Source organism: Chamaea fasciata, unplaced genomic scaffold, assembly GCF_029207755.1.
Source record: "Chamaea fasciata isolate MVZ Bird 193981 ecotype frontalis unplaced genomic scaffold, bChaFas1.0.hap1 SCAF_14, whole genome shotgun sequence".
Classification (NCBI taxonomy): Eukaryota; Metazoa; Chordata; class Aves; order Passeriformes; family Sylviidae; genus Chamaea; species Chamaea fasciata.
The window spans coordinates 16561353-16572293 of record NW_027094099.1 but is presented as its reverse complement, the minus strand read 5'-3'; the positions used below and the strand labels follow the sequence as shown (position 1 = coordinate 16572293).

Here is a 10941-nt window from a genome sequence, read left to right as displayed (position 1 = left end):
CTTGGGTTAGGGCTTCACAGAGCTCCACAAACCCACCAACTATAGATCAATGTATCTGATACTCTTATTAATGCTGTATTCAGGTTCCAATTCTATGCTGAATGATACCCCACTGCTTCTGGGGGAAAATCTTTGTCTTTTTCCTTCTGTGACTAAGAAATGGCTCGTGGTGCATTGAGCTCATGGATTCTCTTTGATTGTGAGTGTAACCTTTCAGCGTGAGGCTGCTGGTGCAAGTGAAATCAAAAAGCCTTTGTGAAAGTGTCTTAACAAGCCAGTGGTGTGATGGTCTAAGCTCTCACCTGGCTCCCAGTCAGCCTGAGCTTGACCAGGTTCTTAAGACTGCTAAAAGATGATTTCAGGCATATTTCTCATTACTTGCCACAAAACAAAGCATTGCTTTTGCACTCCCAGAGTGTTTGTCCCTAACACTGCCTAAATGAATCACATGCTGTTTTTCTTAACCCAAACGAGATAGGTTTGGAGTTACACTGTGGTAACTCCTGAGTATAATAAATAGAAAAATATAAAGGCCACCCCTTTTCTCATCACAACCTCCTAAAGGGAAAAACCACCAGTGTTTAAGTGACTTTGCAGAATGAAAAGAGTTGATGCCCAGGTCCTGCTCTAAGTGAGGGAGAATAAGAAAATCTACATTCAGGATAAACAAAAGTGAGCTACCTGCCATCCAGATGAACCTATTCCTCAGGGAGGAACTCACCACTTTACACCTCTAATGTCTGTGTGCCTTAGCCCTGAATGCTTTCAGCATTTGCATTTTTGTCATCTAAAAGCTGTTGCTCTGAGTTCTGTGATTACGTGTACATAGCACTAAAGGAGAATGAAAAGCTCTTCTGTGACTGTAAAAGTGCCTAATTCAATCAATAAATATTGGTTTAAATAAGTGTTAGGTGCTGCACAAGCTATATTGATGTGAACTGGGGAGGAAAAGAGAAGCCTTGAGAGATGCAGGTCTGTTCCCCCAGGAGGTGTCCAAGTGCACTTATTTTCCTGTACTTTTAGCTTCTATAGTGAAAATAAGCACCTAAATTCCTTTGAACAGCTGAACTTCTATTAATTTATTAGGAAGAGATTCTGGTACCTGTATGAGGCTGCTGCTAGAATGGCATTAATAAGTTATCATTATTTTAGCTAATCTTCCTGTTTGACAGGGTTTAAAACAAAGGTAGTGAAGGTCAGTGACTTTCCAGAGATCTCGCAGTGGAATTGTTGTAGGACTGTTGCAAGAACCCAGGCCCTTTAGCTCTGAGGTCTGAGCACCATGGGCTGTTTGTTTTAAGTCTGGCTGTTGATTTGAAATGCAGTATTTACCAATAACTAGGCAATCTTAATGGGCAATCTTGCAGGACACATAAAAGAAATCTGTAGTGTGTCCTGCCCAGTTCAAATAAATTCAACTGCTGTATTGTGGAGGATTTTCTATCCACAGGTGAACCCTGTGAGATTCCAAAAGGAGATATTGAGAAAAGGGAAGGAAGGCTGTCAGAGACAGGCTCTTCTGCAGGGTGGAAGGGAAAAGGAGCAGATACGTGCAGTGCACGTGCAGGAACAAAGGTGTGTGCTAGGTTAATTATTTGCCCAAAAATACATTGTCTTGGAAAAAGTGGCAGGAGAAGGAGTTGTAGGAAAAAACAGCTTGGCTCTCATGGGCACTGTGGCACGGTGGAGAGGAGGCCTGGATGCCAGGGTGAGATGGGGGACTTGGAGAAGGCCACCTGTAAAAAGTTTCCAGTTCTGAGGCTCTGTTCTCAACTGTTCAGCTGCTTTGCACATTGCAAAAATAATAATTATTGTTTATTAGGAGCCTATCCATCAGCTGATGCCTCAGCTGCCTCTTGAGATCAGAATATAAACCAAATTGAGCTGCTGCTCTCAATAAAGACATTTTTAATCTGCTTCAGACCGACTGCGTGACACTGAAGTCATTCTAAGGTTAAGTGGGAAGGAGTTCCGAGAAACTGAGGTTGGAGGAGAATTATTTGTACAAACAGTGTCTTTCTTCAAATACAGCCAGTCTGAGGGTTATGCCTGTGCTTATTAAGGCAGAACAGTATGAAAAGAGTTTGAAGATTGGAAGCAGATCTTAGTGCCTGCCCATTAAATGCCTGAGACGTGAGAACCAACTTTTTAAACTCTACTTTTATGATCGTGGAATCTGTGACAGGTCAGTGTTTAGTCTATTATCTTATCAGCTAGTGGCTACATATTCATTGGAGAGAGATGAGCTGTCCATTATATGTATTTTGTACTTTTATGATGAAAGATAATTTGTGTAAAAGCATCCAAAGCATAGGCATTTTGGGATGCTTTTAACATATCAAAAGAATCTGATCTGTATCTGTCTTTTTCCTCTAGCCAAATTACTCACCAGGAATACTGATTCTTTTATTTCCTTTCCATTCATTTTCCATGCAGTCTGTGTTTAAAAAAAAAAATACCCTTATTTTCTTTTTATTTTTTTATATAAGGGGTGCAGAACGGGAAGTGGAGGGTAAGACACAAAACAAAACCACAGAAATAAGGGTTTTTTGTATTGTCTTTTGAAATATTTGTTCTAATTATTTATTGCATTAAATGTTAATACAGAGGGAATGTTTTTCTGCTCCCTCTATAAATTTCCCCCTAATGTTCCCTCATATTTGCCAGAGTGGGAAAATTTAAAGTAGCAAAACAATCTGGAAGAGACTGGTTTCTTTATAAACCCCTGCTTTGTTATCAGGGTATTTTGAATGAATTGATCTTAGCATGTGTCTCCAGTTATCCAGTAGAGAAGATGCTTCTCTGCCTGCCAGAGTGGAAGCTTGGAGCAGCGTGAAGTAGCCAAGTGAATTAGGTCTTGGAGTTGAAAATCTCCTTTTTCTGGAGAATTTTGGTGAAGCCAGAATAATTTGGAATGATGTTCAGTCTTTTGAATCATGTGGAGTTGTGGAGCTATGCCACAATAAATTCTTTGACCAGGAAAAGATATTGTTTGACTGGGAAGCTGTCTTCCACTGTTCCTTGTTTTCCATACGTAGAAATACATGGTTGCCATGGAGTTGTAACAGGCTGGTCTACTCATTTTACAACTCTCTCAAAGTTTTAACCCTTTTCAATTTGCCAATCTGCCCTTTTTTTCTTCTTGGACAGGAACTCTTGGGTTTAAGTCTTTTGACAGCTCTCCTGCTATTTTTTTTTTTTTTTGTTGTTGTTGTTGTTATATTACATAGATGTGTTTTCAAGGGAATGATAGATACCCAGGGCTCTGAAGACCAGAGATTAAAATCACCATATAAAAGATCTAGAAAGGTTCAGAGCACATCAGCCTGATAATGATTATTTCAGTGGTTATTGTGTTTACTTTCAGATGTTTTAGAGACCCTACACAATATGTCTATTATGTTTCTTGAGGAATATATCAGGAATATACCACAGGAATGGCTGATGGCTTCCTGTAGCAAGGGAATTTGTAGCTGTGAGCTTGGAGTGTTTGTTTTTGCTCAGGGTCTTTGTGTTTTAAGAAAATGCATCATTGTCTTAGAGCACCTTTTGCTCCTGAGGGCTTGCTCCTGATCAGTCAGGATGAGGAGTAACTGCTTGATTTAAGCCAGAGATTCATGGCAGGTTAAATCCACGGTGAGATCAGTCTCTGGCCTGAGCAGGTGAGGCTCCTCAACAAGCTTTAGCTGCAGTCTGCAGCTGCTGGCCAGGGAAAAGGAGTATTTTGGTGAAAAAAGAGAATAATAAACCTCCCCCACTCTGGGTCCTTCCCTCTCCTTCCCCTCTGATGTGGGGTGACAATCAGAGTTCTTCCCTCAGTCTCATCTTCCCACCATGTCATGGGATCACCTCTCTCGATTTCTGGTTTCCCCTGCTCCTTTTACTGTGTTTTTTGGCATTTGCCTTTGCAGCTCAGTTTCCTGGTTCCTCCCATCTCAAAAGCCACGGAGTTGTGCTGCTCAGATCTTCTCTCTGACTGAGCTCACCCTTGCTCTTCCTCAGTGTGCCTGCAGACAGGCTCGTTCCATAGCTCCTCCTAAGATTCCCTTAACTCCCTGTTGCTCTTTTCTTGTTGAATCCAGTCTCTTACTCATTGGCCTTATGGGTTTGGGACTGGCTTCTCCAATTATTGCCTTTCAGAGGGCCATCCATCAGAACAATTAACCACCCTCCTTCCCATTGCCATCAGGAGGAAAGGTGTTCCTATCACTCCATAAGTGCTTGCTTTACATGCAAAAGTGCATGTCTGCATTTTGCCTTCAGTAAATAGTGCTGCATTTTTAATGAGCTTGTCCCTAAGTAACAGATTGTGCCGCCAAATGCTTTAAATTTCTGTCTTTTCAGATTCTAAAATAAGTTTTTGCTGACTTTTTGTTGGTAATGGCTGAAGGGGATGGTTTTCAAAATATGCATGGCTGGCACCAGCTGAAGATTGCTTTTTATTTTCCTCATGCTGAGTGTGCTGGCTCTTTTCTCTCATTTCTCCCAGGGAAGCTTGTTTCAATGTCCCTTGCATACTGTAATTGAATCCACTGTAGAAACTCTAGCTTGTAGCATCTTTCTCTGGGCCTCTGGAACTTCCTGGGGGTGAAAAATCTGTGTTTAATGATGAACTCTGCAGTCTGAAGCCTCGTGTGAGACTACCCAAGGAGTAAGACAGGAAATGTGTCACTATGCTCCGTTTTAATTCAAGAGGTAAATGAGGGCAGCGTGGGTCATGGCCATAGGTGTCAGCTCCAGGCTGAAAGGCTCAGCTCCTTGGCTCAGCAGTTTGAACAACAGCCCACGTGGAGCCTCTGCCTAGAGCTTGTACTTAGCTGAGAATTCTGAGTGAAGAGAAACATGTTCTTACACTTGAGTTTCTGAAAGAGGTTTGGCAATGTGAAATCCCAGAGCTGCAATGGTGCCTTTGGAATTGAACTCAGAATTAGCGAGTTAAATCTATTCAACTGTTTGATCGTGGGGGGAACTTTCCAGCTGATGTTGCTCAACACACTTTAATAAAGCCAGTCATCCTTCATCGATGTCAACAAAGTCTTATCAGCTTTTGCTCTTTAAGAATCCAACCCTTCTAAGCCTACAGCTACTTCATTTTAAGTACTGTAATATGGGAAAATGGTTTAAGGTTTTGTTTTGAAACAGGGAGCTCAAATAGTTTTGGGTGAAATATAAGAAATAGATTTCAGGGAGATGGTGCACTGTTGTTAACTCCTGTTAAGGCCCAAAAGGTGTGAGACCTGAGAACAACAGCTTGTCACCTGAAGGCAGTGGGAGTATGAAGCTGGGATGTAACTAAAGGAAACAGAAAACTGTGGTATTAATTTTATTTTCCATGGTGGTAGTGGTTATTTTGATGTTGCAAAGTAAGAAAGAACTAAACTTACTCATAGACATAAGAGATATGGATCTGACCTGCTAGAGAACTGTAGCCTGATCAAGTTTCTGGCATATACAAGAAACTCTGGCACGAGCTTGGAAGAAAGCGATGAACAAATTGCCTCCTGGGAGAGCTGAGGAGGGCCAGGATGAAAGGGAAAAGAGGGGGAAGTGGAAAGAGTCAAAAGGAAAGAAGTTGTGCAAGGTGCTGAATGTGAAAACAATAAGCTTTGATGTGATGAACATTGGCTGGGAAGCAGAAGGATCTGAGGATGGCAGAGAAGGTAGGTGACTCTGGATAAATGGACTGGAGGGGATGAGGGCAGAAGCCTGGAGGGGAGAAAGCTTCAGTGAGACAGGCGTGAGATGACTAAGCCTTGGCTGAAAGGCTTCAGCATTGTAAATTGGGCAAGAGGATTTAATGGCAGCTTTGACGTCTGGGAGGAGAGGGAGGAAGAGCTGAAAATGCCCCTAAGAATTTGGATCTGTGAGAAGCACATCGCCACTGGCAATGTGGAAAGGAAGGAGAAAAAACACACTAAGGCCCCAAGGCTGACAGTTCAGAGGCTGAAATTCTGAGCGCACTTGAGGAGTTTGGGGACAGCAGGCACTGACTGCCCCACGAAGCCCCTCTGGAGCTGGTGCAGTGTGTGGTGATGAGTAGCTTTTCCTTCAGTGGGACAGGGGGGTCACACTGGTTGTCAGGTCGCTGTGCCAGCCACAGAGCTCGCTAGGGAGGTGGGAAGGAGATATTTTAAGGCTCAAGTGGATTCCCACTCCCAGAGCAAAAGGGGATGTCAGGGAAATAATGTGGCTCCCTGTGATAGCAATTTTCTCGGCACCTGGAGTGTTGTTCTCCCGCACGGTCCTCATCTCCTGCAGGGCTCTGCCCTGGAGCTCTCTCTGGCCTGGCTGACTCTGCTCCATGTGGAACAGGCTGCTGCCCTCCAGGGCTGGACCTGGCTGTGGGGAAGGTGTGCCAAGGCACTGCCTTTCCTCCGGTGTGGGTGACACTGCAGTCCCTTCAGTGCCTCCTTCCCTGTCTCCTCACCCTGCACGTCTGGTCCTGGTTTTACAGCTCAGAGCGTGATTTGGTGCTTTGAGGGAGATCCTCATCCCCATCGTGTTGTGGGTGCTGGGAGTGTGCACCTAGAAGGACGTTCGCTGCCAGGCCCTGGGGACTGTGCTCCCCTTCTGGCACCACCCAGAGTTTCTGTCCTCTGGGTACACCACAAACAGCATTTTTTCTTCTTTTTTATTTCTGTTTTGTTAAGCCTTATTGGCTTTTCTTAGGCCACATGTGGTGCATAAAATAGAATGTCCGCTGTGAGAAGGAGACCAAGGTTGACCTTAAGACCCTGAACTTTTTGTGCCTTTTTGCTGTGGATTTCCCAGGCTGTGCCTGTAACAAAGCTGCAGATCCCTTTTCCTTGCTCTTTTTCCAGATCTGGAGTGTTTTCTCTGGTTCACATAGACCAGAGGCTGCCTCTCTCCTTCTTCCACTGTGCACCTGGCCTTGCCCAACCTGCACCTCTGCAGGGCACTAATTTTCAGTGCAGCTGTTGTCAGTCTGGGTCTTTTAAGCTCAAAACTTCAAGGCCCACAATGTGTCAGTGCCTTTGAAAAACTTGGCTAGATGGCTTTATAAATGCAAGGAAATGAAATGGTAAATGTCAGTATGTCTGTGGTGAAAATGTGAGTGTTCGGGAATACTGAAGGATGGCATTTCACAGGGAGCTTCTCCCACTCCTTTTTTCTTTTCTAAGAATGCCCAGTTTTTTCAACAAGCCACTTTCAAGCATGCAGACAGTGCAAGATCCTGAGTTAAATTTATCCTTTCCACAACTCCACCGTCTTCAATAGAGTTGCACCAACATTTGTCCCATCTTTTGTAGCTGATTAATTTATGTTCATTTTACTTCTCCGGTGCCAGTGAAAGAATTTAATAGACTCTTATTGTTCCCTGCAGATTCCCCCCCTCTGTGCAGAGAGGCATCAAGCTCTTCTGTGGGTTGGCATTGTTGCTCTTTCTCTTTTTGATTTCCTTCATGGAACAGAAAGAGATTACACCAGGGGAGCTAACTGTGTACTTGGCTCTCCAGGGAATTCAATACATGCCTGCAATTAACCTGCATTGAACTGGCCATTGGATGTTGCTATTCCCCCACAATAAACACAGATGGGAGACAGTTTTGACTGAGTATTTGTATACTGCAGGTTGGCACAGCTCAAGTCAAAATAAATACAATTTCCAGACGGTTCGGATCCCTGCCTCTCCTTTCTGCTATTTTTTTTTTTTTTATGGAGAGGAAAAAAAAGTCTGAATAGTAAAAAAAAAACCTCTTCTTGTTCATCCCCCAAAATAAATATTTCACCTAAAAACTAAATTTATTTCAGATCTCAGCCCCATCAGTCTGCCAGGGAGACAGTAAAAGGGGAGAAAAATTTTAATCAGGATTTAGCAGGGAAAGTAATTCAGTGGGAGGGAAAGTACAGTTTGAATTGCACTTAATATCACAAGCTCTCATCTTGCTGGTGCTTGGAACATTGTACAGCTTTACTCCTCTCATGGGCAGCTTGAGTTCTGGGGATTAAAATAAGATTCTGAAGGTTTGTGGGCGAAAATACATCTTTATGTGTTTCTCAGGCTAGAAAGTGAAGAGAATATGTTCCAACTGAAACAGTTTTTTCTTTACTTCTTTGGGCAGGGAAGGCTGTGGGTTGGAATGAGCACCTCATTAGCTATTAATTATTTTCCTCATTCACAAAAACAAGAGGTTTCCTCCATTGCCAAAACCAGGTTGTCTGTGGGAAAACCTGTGTTCTGGGAAGATTAAAAAAAAAAAAAAAGAAAAAAAAAAGTAAGCAAAACAAAGCACAATTGTTTAGTTTAAAGAAATCGAGCTAAGCATATAAAAAAATCTGCCACCAGGGTCAGACTTGATGCCATGTGTATTTTTTTTTTTCATTAAAGGAGTGCAGATTTTGAGCCCAAGCTATTATTTCAGGTGACTTGAGGCCCTCCGGGGGCAGCAGTGAAATGGAAAAGAGCACGGCAGCCTGCTCTTGGAACTGATGCTCACTGAATCTGAAAGGTCATGTCATGTTTTCTGGCAATTGACTCAATGGGTTTGGATTCTACAACATAAGGTCGGGCCGTTTTCACTCAGCACATGTTTACTGGGGAATGTGCCTTCCAGTTGTTTTCACATTGACCTTATTACCCTGCCACACTGATGAGCCTGGCACAAAACCTACTTTTTGTATTGCTGTGCGCACCACATTCCCTTTCCTGCCCTCCAACATTGTTACTTTGGGCTGCAGATGGAGGATTTGGTGTCTGCATTTCCCTTGGCTTCCCGTGCCTCTTTTGCAGCACAGATGTGCAGAAGCCCCTTGGCTGCACACTTTGGAGGAACAAGAGGGTGCAGTGGGGTTGCCTGGTGTTTGGTTGCCAGGCTTTGCTGCAGAAAATCTGGGGAGGAGAGAAGACCCAGGCTCTGGGCTGTACACTCAAGCAGGAGGGTTCACAGCATCTGAGGTAAAATCCCTTCCCTCTGCCTCTGCAGGAGACGTTGGTCACGAGCTGGACGGGCACTGGCAGGGAAGGACTCCCAGCCCAGGGCTGGGATGGGCTCCACACTGAGCAACGTTTGAAGGGATGGAGGCACCACTTCTCCCTCCCTCATGGTAAATCTGCTCCTTCATGCAAATAGACTGGCCAAGCTTTTGCAGGGATAAATAAAATACTGCTGCTATTTCTGCAAGCGCATTGGCAGCTCCCTCTCCTCGCAGCCACACCAGTTCTTGTGCTGAGAACACAATATGCGTCTCTGCCACCTTTTCAAGGCTTAAAAAATGTGTTTTGGGCTTCTGTCAATTTTAGGAGTTATAAATTAAAGACAAGGAGTTTATTATTACTTGGAACACTCCCATGTTTTAAACAGTTTGAGACAAAAAGGAGCTGAGACATTTGAAAAACGTTGGTAGAGGGAAGGAAATAAGCCCACGAGTGCTTTCTTCTGTGAATGCATTGCTTTACCTTGTCCTGCCACCTGATTGTCAACCCTGGCTGCCCCAAGAAGGAAAAATGTTGTGGTGCTTTGTCATTGTTTGGATATTGCTCTTTCAGTAAGGTCAGAGCACACTTGCAGCAAATCCACAAGTCAGAGAGCGAGGCACACTGTGATGTTACATGGGAGTGTCAGGACCTTGAGAGATGAGAGGTTTGGTTCTGGCTTGGACTTTGCTGTCTGAGCATGGCGCTGGCAGGTTATTTTTGGAGACAACCTGACATTCTGCAGCTCAGGAATGCTGTGTAAGACCTAGGGATCAGTTATTACCCTGGGCATCTTTCTGTCGATAAAATGAGAGCCTGCCTTGAGAGAGCCTTCAAGAGTGGCTGCTACAGTTACCTGGATGAGGGCAGTGCCTGTGGTGCTGACCAGGTGGATTTTAAACCAGAAAATGTCCCAGTCATTATCTGCCATCAGGGTAGCTGTTGTCTGCGTGTTGCACTTCAGGAGGGAAGTGGCTGGAGAACAGTGAAGGAGGCTTCCTGGGTGCTGTGGGTTGGCTGGATTCCCAGTGCGGCTGTGTCCTGCACATACTTTGTGCAGGGCGCACAAAACTCAGGGTGCAAAGCTCCATGTGGACACACCCAGTGAAGCACTGGAACAGGAGCATGGAGCTGTGCCGGGCTCCTGCTGTGTCTCAGGTCCATGAACAGGGTAAAGGGGTGGGAATTGCTGAGGAGGAGGAGAAGGGTTAACACATTAACTTAGCTCAGAAGGTACTGGTCATGCTAAGGAGACACACCAGCCTGTTTGGCACTGGCTTCCTTCCCACAAAGCCAGTGGGCAGTGTAGAGAGGCCTGTAATGGCACATTGTTCCCAAAGTGTCACCAAGAACGTGGCTGCTCAAGCAGTTTTTAGAACCTTAATTTTTGCAGGACATGAAGGCTCACCTAGTTCTGCAAGTCCATCTTGGATAAACCACTACCTGACTTAAACCCTCAAGTGAAACTTTCTTGAACAAAATCCTGGCTTTTGTCTTAAAAAAGTGTAACCCCTACGCTGAAAAGCGTGGACTGTGCAGTAGAGCAGCTCTAGAAAATACTTCTAAAACAATATTTGTTAAAGTCTGGAAATTAGTATTTATCTCAGCAAGAGGACCAAGGCAAGGCTTGACGAACATGTGCCCATTTTAAAGAGGAATAAAGAGTCAGTGCAAATTTCCCTTGTTTTACAGTCATATCCATTATACTATTTGCTTTGACTCCCAGAGTTCGAATCTGTTTTCCCAACAATTCTGTAGTGCTGCAAAGCATATTCACTCTGAGTGGAAGCCATTTTAGTGGATCAGCCTGCTGATTTCACAAGGGCCTAAAGGGTAAAACTCCTTGGAAGAGTGTTGAGGACTCAAGTAGTTTGTCTCAGTAGGAAAAAGCCAGTTTAAATGTTGCAATAGCCTTTCTTAACCAAGACTGCAAATGCCCTGTGGCTGGCTGTTCTGTTCTCACTTTAGGTGATGGCTGTGGATTAAGAGCCTGAGGCTTTGGCTAA

At 44.1% G+C, this 10941-nt stretch overlaps 1 long non-coding RNA gene across 1 annotated transcript; it reads left to right on the top strand.

The window, feature by feature from the left end:
• The first annotated feature begins 5055 nt into the window (after positions 1–5055).
• On the top strand, positions 5056–9159 carry LOC136297046 (uncharacterized). Its single transcript, XR_010723069.1, has 3 exons — positions 5056–5660; positions 8385–8471; positions 8946–9159. It is a non-coding gene; the product is annotated as an uncharacterized lncRNA (long non-coding RNA).
• The last annotated feature ends 1782 nt before the right edge of the window (positions 9160–10941 follow it).